This window comes from Paralichthys olivaceus, chromosome 6, assembly GCF_024713975.1.
Source record: "Paralichthys olivaceus isolate ysfri-2021 chromosome 6, ASM2471397v2, whole genome shotgun sequence".
Classification (NCBI taxonomy): Eukaryota; Metazoa; Chordata; class Actinopteri; order Pleuronectiformes; family Paralichthyidae; genus Paralichthys; species Paralichthys olivaceus.
The window spans coordinates 24110361-24120376 of record NC_091098.1 but is presented as its reverse complement, the minus strand read 5'-3'; the positions used below and the strand labels follow the sequence as shown (position 1 = coordinate 24120376).

The 10016-nt window shown below is 42.7% G+C and overlaps 1 long non-coding RNA gene across 1 annotated transcript; it reads left to right on the top strand.

Moving 5' to 3' along the window:
- Nucleotides 1–7006: 7006 nt before the first annotated feature.
- Nucleotides 7007–8299, top strand: LOC138410532 (uncharacterized). The gene is made up of 2 exons (XR_011243241.1): nt 7007–7127; nt 7930–8299. It is a non-coding gene; the product is annotated as an uncharacterized lncRNA (long non-coding RNA).
- Nucleotides 8300–10016: the final 1717 nt, after the last annotated feature.

Below are 10016 nucleotides of genomic sequence, written 5' to 3'. Positions count from 1 at the left end.
GGGGGGGGGCAAACGTGTTTTTATCGCATGATCATTTCTCGTGGTGTCGATCTATAAATACAGTTCGGCTTTTCTGGAATTCTGTGGTTAAACAAATAATTGGGAAAATTGACATTGTTGATTACTTCTACTACTTCACCCAAGCAGTATTAGAACGTACAGACGCTGGTTGTTGGTCAGGATCATTAAAAATCAAACATAACGTGATGAGAAGAGTTTTTTTCACTTTCGGATTACGGCTATATCCGTCCATAACAACACTTGTGTGGTATTTTTATGAGGAAGCTTCACAAACCTTCAGGTGAGACTGTGCTGTATGTGCCTGAGAACAGTCTGGCACTAAATTATGTTTTTGTTATTCTTCACAATCTCACCTCCTACACATTTCACAGAAACAGTGCGTGTTGATTCAATTAAGAAATTAATAACTACCACTTCATCTACGGATTCTATCACTAACAATTATTTCTTTCAGGTGTTGATGGACCACTTCTCCGCATCTGCTCCAAATTTGAACGTGTTCGTCCTCGGGTCATGTCCCACCTTCGTATCTTGCTAACAATTAGTTCATTTTACAAAATATCTTTATTCAGACGACTACACACACAAAAGAATAGAAACGCACAAAAGAGGATGCTGGACCAGCAGGTGGCGATATAAAGTCACCATCATTGATCCATCAAGAAGACAAAACAATAGTAGCTTATAATTATTCTACTTCTGTATCGTCACCTCATCCAAGACACCCATCTGACACACTGCATCTGTGAGCTGAGATACACTGAGATATGTTCCGACGCAGCATTCACCAACGACACGGACATATTCCGAGTGTAGTTCGTAGTTTATTTGACCGAATAACCTTAACAAAGAGACAAACCAGAGCAGCGTGCCACCTGTCACACCTTGCACACTTTTTCTTCAGCTTGTTGTGTCTGGGGATTGACTCTTGACTGTGGAAGCTGAAGAATCTAAATTGGTTCTCAGTGACCTCTTTCAGTCCCCTCAGACAATGTATTGACTTTCTGCGTCAAGGTACCTAAACCCTGCGCTCTGAGGTTAGCGGGAAAAGGAAGAAAATAAAAAATAAAGAAAAACAATCCATCAGTGAATCTGTGGATTTGAAAAACAAGGATGCAGAAAATATGCCTTGAATAACCTTTGCTTTAATGTACGAGTTAGGAATTCAGGTCTCGAGGAGACATAGACATAGATAGACACAGCTCACTTCTTTTTATAAAACACACATACACAGATGGCCACACACTCATATGAGCCTGAGTCCTCATACTAATTATCATCAGACCTTTGCAAAGACTAAATTGTGGCAGGGTGATATTTGACCCAGGTGGATCCGTGTGTGTGCTGCTGTGTGACCGGTTAACTAATGGACTAGCTAATCAAAGGTTGTTGGTCGTGTCTGTCTCACCTTTGTCAATAGACGAGTGTTGACCTCTCAATTACGCCCGTCCCCCGGCCCCCCTCCCACCGCACAGACACGATGCCCCCGCACACAGAACAGACCAGGACTAATCAGCACCTCCGGCCACCTGGAATGTTCCCAGTTTCTAAAGAAGAGGAACCAGACAGGTATTACTGAGCCGACAACAAGCCCTGACTCATTCAGCAGTCAGGGCTGCAGAGCGCCATTCTAAAAAAAAAAATAAAAAAAATATGGGAGTGTTACGGCAGCTTTTGCATTTGTGTTCTCACAGGAAAAAATACACACTTGGCAGAGAAAATGTTGTCGATTCTGCAAAGTGTAACTATTAATGCAGCCGAACATAATGAAACAAAAGCCTCTTATTACATCTTAATGTGTTAAATCCCCATGGCAACAGGAGTTTTTCTTTTTTTAATGTTTCAGACAACGTTAACCATGCCGGCGGTGTTCTGCACCGTGGCGATGACGATCACGAGCCGTTCACGCTCCAGTAATATTCAGATAAGGCACAATGTTGCGGCAGAATGGAGCTTTTCCAGTGATTCACGCTGCGATGCCGTTCCTCCACTGTTATTACCGCATGTTCCATTACACCATGTCAGGGAGAGAAGTACATAAACACAGGGTACTGACAGACCCCCTGTCTCACACATGAATGGGAGAATTACCCAGCTCCCTCCTGCCCCGACACATTCATCCTGCAATGCAACTTCTGACGTTTTATTAACGTCGCTTAAAATTCAACTATTCTTAAAGTCTTTGAGAGACTTGCAGTGAGCAGTCACTCCCAGAGTCTCCATTTTGGGGCTTGAAAACTCGCCCCACTTTTCGACCAGGCTAGTATGGACACCAGCTGTAAACGTAGCAGAATTATTCAGGCAAAAAAAAAAAAAGCTCCATATTCCTTAATTTGTTTGTTTGTGTTCACTCACGTTGTTTTCAGGAGTCATGCAACGCTGGACCGACAAAGCATTTAGCTGCTGAAGAGCCCAAATGTTTCCGAAACAGAAATATAATATATCGTAGGAGTCAATGGGATAAAGAAGTCGGGAGATTTCTCGTTTTCTTCACCTCTCGATGTGCATTTATTGACAGAACTTCCGGGTATCAGCAAAACATCCACTTTTAACCCCGCCCCCTGGTTACCATAGTAACCCCACAGCTCCTTACAGGAGTGAGTAATAGTGCAACAACGAGTGTTTCTGACGCCCCCAAGTGGCCAAAACTTTCTGTTACGACAGCAGAAGTAGCAAAAAACACTGTAAAAAGTTATACATCTAAATCTTCTTATCAAAAACAATCAATTGAATTAAGTCCTACTCTCATGCAGCTTTTTGACATTTCGTTTTAGGAAATACATCGCTGAGTGAAAAACGGCTGAAATGTTCATTATTATACGAAATGTTTTGATCAGTGAAATGTTGTGTTTCTCTGATCAACATGAAACTACAGCTGTAACACGTATAAAGTGTCAAATAGCATAAAATGAATGTTCTCAGTAAAATTCAAATACGAGGTTGGCACATGACCAAATAAAATACATTTTAATCGAAACAGAGATAATAAATAGTTTTGATTGACAAACTGAAATAACCCATTCATCTACAATAATATCATTTTCTGAGAAACACAATGACCCAGGGTCACTCAGCACCAAACACTTCAATCCAGATAGAAAGAAAAGACTCGCTGAGGAATTAGCACACATCGATTCAGACCAGGAGAACTCAGTAAATCTGCCTGAAACTATTTTCTGTGAAGCTCTTGTCAATGTTGTTTTATCAATTTAATTTCAGAAAGAATCGACAGGGGCCGCATTAAAAAAGCCATTTTGAAAAACTGTAGAAATGTTGGACATTCAGTTAATTGCATCGCCCGGCTCCTGCCAATATTTCAGAAACCGGAATTTGATTAGGATTCAGACTTTATTATTATTTATTTTGTTTTTGCAGTGTATAAGTGATTCTCCATAAGACCTTACCACATTGCACCATATTTGTAAAGAGCTCACACAAATCAAATTCACACAGGGTCTTATTTTTTTTTATTCCACGGGAGAGAAAGTCCATTTGTATTCTGGGTGCGACGCCTCAAATCTGCATCCAAATGGGGAGAGAGATATTTATGCTGTGAAATGATGGCGCTCTTCATTGTCAATTTGCTTGAACATAAAAGTGCATTAGAAGGTAGGTGCATTCCTGCCCAGGCAAGTCAGGACAGAATCAGCCAATGAGGCGTCGGATAGACGGAGAAAGAGACGAGGGGAGTATCAAGGTAGAAAGAAAACCTCTGGGCGGCCTCGGGCTACAGAGCCTGCAGACACGGCCGACACCCAGGAATCTCATACCAAAACATCCAAATTGCAATAAATGTCAAAAGGCTCTGAATCAAACATCATCATTCAGACATGAAAATAGCTCTGTTGTTATTATTAATAGGTTAGTTTACTATGTGCATTTTTACAGCCGTGCATATGAGAGCAGGGAAGGTGCAGAACATGAATATGAAACGATGATAGCAGGCAAAAGACTCATAATGCTGCATTTTCTGCATGTTCTACATACATGAATAAACAATACGCCTCTGCGACATGCTCATGCAACATTCAAGTTTGTTATTAGTGGAGACATTTCTACTGTGGTTTGTATTTGAATGCAGATGGATGCAGATGTGCAGTGACGGTGCAGTCCTACATCAAGATACCGCAGTTTGGATTTTAATCTCTGAGATAAGATTTTTATTCAAATGATCTGTTTCCTGTGAATCAAAGTCAAAGTGAACGCTCGCTGAGATTTATTTCGGCTCCTGCAGATGGAGTCACAACACGTCGCGTACATGAGATGCAAGAACGAGCAAAGACGAAGGAACGTCGGTGATTTCTACCTGATATATAACACTGAGTCATTGTCAACACTTTGAGTAGTGTGGTGTTGGCAAGCACTTCAGGTCATTCAGCGAAGTTCTGGCAAAGATTACAAGAGATTCTGCGTCAGACGAAAAGTGCTTTTAGCATTTAAGATAAGAAATTAATTTCATTAAGCTAATTTATTCCAAAAACTTTTATATGGCAAACCTGTCCATGAGCTTATAGTGATTTTAAAGATTATTCAAGTCAGTTCAGTTTTATTTGTATAGCACCAAATTATAAGATACATTATCTCAATGCACAAAATAACGTCGAGGCCATACAATATTCTAAAGAAACTGTTTTCCAACAACAACTCTGGAGCGAAAAAACTCATTAACTGGAAGAGATCTTCAACAGACTCAATGTCGTTGTCTGTCGGGGTGAAGACACGACTTGTGTTGTGTGTTGTGTTGATTCCTGGATGATGCTGCAGTTGTGTGTTTCTGCAAAAATCTCCTGATCACAGTGAACATTTGCAATCTAATCTTGAACTAACACAGTGGTTCAGCCATGTGCGGAGGATCACAGTAGCGCACACAGGTGTCATCACCGAGGCTAATCTGACTGTGGAATCTGAACGTGTTGGAGCTCACATTCCTCACGGTGACGTGTTCCAACGGAGCCTTCACTCTGGCGAACTGCTGCCTTCAGGGAGCGTGGAGCTGAATCACATCCTCTTTCAGCTCAGTCTCCCCATCTAAGGGTCAGCGCTCATCTCAAAAGCCTCTCTGCATGGCCGTGCTCTCACCAGTAACCTCTTGCTTGTTCGCTCCGGCGAAACCACAGAGGTGCAGCTTTTCCTGAACCTGAGGACGGAGGGCCCCGCCGACCAAGCTGTCAGCTCCGAGGCTGCAGAGAACAACACGTCTGAGTCACAACAGCAGAGCTATGAAATATTAAGCAAACACAAAGACGGTGATGAGACAATCTCCAGAAAACAACTCAAGGATATTAAGCGTAAAACGAGTAAAAGTGAAATTATGTCAGACAGATCCTGCTCCTGAATCACAGTCAGAGAGCAGCAGCAATCAAATCTACTCAGCGGAGGTTGTTAAACAGGCCAACGCACTTTGTAGACGGTTTGTTTTCACTCAGCGCTTGATGTTTACATTTTTGCATATTATTTTATATGTCAATAAAGAAATGCTGCAGCGTTGATGCTGTTTGTGGAGAGTTCCTGTTTAACACAAAGCGTTTTGATCTCGTCTGAGGCAGCCCCCCCCCCCACCCCCAGCCCCATCAACAGCATGCACACACCTTTGTCTGAGACTTCAAGGGGACATGAGTTCATGCATTTGATGCTCAGTGATACAGGCTGTCAGGGAGGTAAAGCCTCGCTGAGGAGTAAAATAGGTTGTATATTATGTGTGTGCTTGTGTGAGAGACGTTTTTAAAACAAAGCAACGCTGCGAGTTCAAGTAGTTCACGCCGCAGCCAGTCGAGCTCAAAGAAAACTCTCCGGCAAAGTCTCTCTCAGTGTGGTTAGTAAGCCAGAGTGCAGAGTTTTTAGAGGCTCGTTTTTCAGCTGTCACCTTCCAGTGGTCCAAAAGATTACCCCCCCCCCCCCCCCCCCGGACGAGCCACGCTGTCCACGGGCTATCTGGCCCACACAGAACACAGAGGTAAGAGCACAGTCTGTCTCCGGAGAGCTACAGCTCATAACTCAAAGATATTGGTGTCCCTGTCAATAAAATCACATATAAAGAAGATTGGCCTCAAATGAATGTGCTCTCGAGAGAAATATCTTGTCAGCTGAGGTGAGGTGCTGCACCTCAGGAATGTGTCGGCGCCGTTCCTCCTCACCCACCCACCCACTCACCTCCTTCACCACGACCCCCCCCCCAAAAAAACCTGCCATTGTGAGGGGGAAGGAATGCTTTTCAAAAAGTCAGTCCTTTCACACCGAGGAGACGTCGGGTGTCGCCCTGTTTTTCATTTAAGGCTGAAAGGGGGACACAGCTAGAGACGCCTCTTCATGCGAAATGCAAACATGTATGTGGTTTTTTTCTCACACAGGCAAACACGCACATGAGGCTTGATCATGTTGACGTTATACCATCACATGGATGAATGTGATTTAAGGGCTGGACGATGGTGATGGTGAAAAGTTGAGCTACGTCTTTAACTGACTACAAAGGGGTTTTTTTTTTTTTTCTCGCCTCAGTTGTGAATTATCCCTCAACTATCTTTCTGAAAATGGGTTCGGGGGCTGGTGGAGTACTTGAGAGATGCTCAGGCCTAATGAAGAATCTAGTTTACTCTGGAGAGCACGACCAAAATGAGCAAATTACAGCAGCGACTCATCAAATAATGAACGCGAGGCCCTTATTTGATGAATATTACATGAAACTCCTTTATTCCATTTGTAAGTTCACGACTTCCTCGGAGTCTTTTTTCAAAGCTTTAGAAGTGGATGATATGTTTGTGTTAACAGTCTGATTTTAAGGACACTGAGGCTTTGGGAATACACCTTTACTTTGATTCCAGCCCCTAACTTAATTCATGGGAATAGAACCACGCCACATATCAGGGTGTGGCGGCTGTTTATGACCAAAAAGAAAATGGGCGGTCCTCCTCAGGTGTGAGCATCTGATTGGTCGGTGCAGTCCTCTAAAACACCAATACCTGAATCAGGTAGAGAAAAAAGTCAGAGGACACAGACAGCTCCAAGTCAGTCGCACCTTCAGTCGCTGCCGTAGACGACTTTGAACATTTTCTGCTGTTTGATTTGCACCGAACAAAAGGAATCACAGGGGAACTAAAGGAGCCAATAAGGTGAGTGACGCTTTTCAAACAAGGTAAGAAAACATCTGTGCACCGAAACAAGTGGATTTGTCGAGAGCTACGACTTTATCACAACCAACGGCAAAAGAAGTTGATATGTCAATAAGTTAAAATCGTAAGATCACCTGGAGAAGTCAGGTGCTGCAGATTTAGGATTCTGCAGAAACAACCTATAAGTGTGTTAGAGGGACGGGAGAAGAAGACAGAGTGGCTCTAAATGCATTAAAGAAAGAGAAAGTATGACTATCACAAAGCTTCAGGTGCTTCAGGGGGGTGAGCAAAGTGTTCAGTTGGTGTTGTGTTTCCTCAGGAGTGAGACTGGAGGCTCGGGGAGGGGGGGCAGGGCGGGTGGGGGGGGGTTGCATCACTGACGAGTAGACAGTCACTCAGCTCAGGCCTGTGATGACGTGCCAGAGCCCAGGATTTCAACAGCAGCCTGAAACCCTGGAGCCAGGAGCGGAGCAGGGCAGGCCTGGTCTCGCTCAGACTCGGGCTCCGACTCAGAAAAAGGGAGAGGCCGACATCCAAATTGCTGCTGCGCTCATCCGCCACCCCCTCAACCTCCGAGGCGTCCTCATAAATCATACAGTCCCCATCGCCTCGCTCGGCGCCAGGTGCCACCGCGCCTCCGTCCTGCAGCTTTACAGTGAAAGTAAAAGCTTACGGCTTTCCTCAGTGTAACTTTCACACTCAGTGTCCCAGCAAAAAACTCAGGGCAGGCTATCGGAGAAGTTTTTTAATTTCTTAATTGTTGTTATTTGTGATGTAAAATGTCGTCTTTTGTTTCCCCCAGGCGTCTTCTGCAGGAATATTCCATGTGTTCTATCCTTCATTCCACCGGAGTCTGTATCTGCAGTTAACCAGATTTCAGTGGTGTGAAGTGTAAGAGACATGGGGATATGACTTCACGTGCAAATAGCCACAACACCAGACGACAGCCGAGTCGGGAGTCAAGGAAATAACTCAGTTTGTGTCAACTGTTTTTCCTTTGGTCGTATTTTCAATGACGTAAAAACTTTATTCTCTCCTATAAAACCCTGCTCTTCAGGGTGCTGTGTACTTTTCCTGTGATACATAGAATAAAACATGTCGTGTGTGTATTTCCATCGATAAGATAATGTACTGAGCAACACAGTAATGTGAATAAATTTCCTGACCTTGTGCACATTTGTTCATTATTTTCTGCAAGTGAAACATTTCAAATCATGACGGAACCATTACACCACCCACTCCCAACTTTCTGCGGTTCTCCGCCCCAGAGCATGATTCTGTTTTTTCCAGTAGCGAACATGGAGAGTTTGAGACTCAGCCCACACAAACAACCTTTACTGTTTGGCAAATGAAGCTTATTAACAATTTAAAACGTGCCCTCACTGTAGCCGGCACAATAAAATCATTAAACATGTTTCTCAGCTGCTGGAGAGATGCACCTCAGCTTCTCCCAGCACCTCTCTGTGCAGTCGTGCACGTCAATATGAAAGACAAACATAATAGTATTTGACTTTTTCTATACGGCTTCAGTTTCAGGTTGTAAATGCATCACGCTCTCTACAACACAAGTGATGGAGGTATAGGCTTTGTAGTTTTTGTTTAGCTCAGCGTCTGGAAGTGCAGGTTATTTCATCCAGGCCATATGGATAAAGCTTTTAGCTCACTGGAATTACAAATAAACAGAGCATATTGCATTTAGGTGTTTGTGAGCCCTTCACCGGCCGAGGTCTGTGTTGTTACTGACAACCAATTCCCTCTGGAGGCTTTTTAAAAACATGAAATAATAACAACACTAAAGAGCAAAGGAACATGCAGTTGGCCCATGGTTATGTATGTGAGCACGTATAAATATAAACGCACCCTCCTTGTCTCGATGGCACGGAATGGATTTTTCCCCCAATGGCTTCTAAATGTATTTTAGTAACTGAGCAATGTCAGGCTTTGAAGTGCATCGCTACGAGCAACGTTAGTTTCTGAGACAACAGGAAAACAGGCAGGCGGAGGAACAATGTGCATGCTGGGATACGAAGAAGATGCCCCCAAATGTTCTGTGTGGTCGGGTTAACAACCTGCAGTGAATATGCAAACACAACAGAATGTCACTCCTGAGGCCGAGAGCAAACCTCCGCCCAACACGAGCCCTCGTGAAACCACGTTTCAATTCATCGTAACATTTTGACTTGGATCTGCTCCACACATATACAAACATCAGTCGTCTAAACATGTCGGATTTCAAGTTTGATGAATTGTTAAATCCTGGATCCGCACCAAAATGTTATGGGTTCTAATCTCACATCACATCACATCCTTCCACCAACTTTCATGGAAATCTGGGAAATATGCATTCAGGGACTTCCTGAAGTTAAAGAAAGATAAACTAAAGAGGTGTTGCATGTATCTGATCCATCCTATGTAGAGAAACTATAAATAAATTTTAAACAAACATGGACAACAACATCACAGTTGTTAAACAGTTTGAAACATTCAACTTTAGAGTTTTACCGATTGTTATTAAGTTGTTCATGGTGAAATCTAGAATACTGTGGCATTTCACAAAATGTTTTGATGAAATATGAAATCAAAACTCCTTTTTGGAAATGATTTATTTATTTTCAACATTTGTTTTTAACTTCACTTGTTTGCTTGTGCCTATTTTCTTATTTGCTTACATAGATGTTTTTATTTGAAAAAAAGTTTGAAATAAAAACCTAACTAACTTTTTAAAATAGTTGAATAGTAATATAAGTGCGTCAGCATTGTGACACATTTGCATTTTCAGTTCTCTGTGGCTCTAATATCAATTACATTTTCAATTCAGCAAACTTTATTGGCTTGACATTTACATGTGTCATCACAAAATCATATTCAAATGTGAGAGAAAAAACAAAT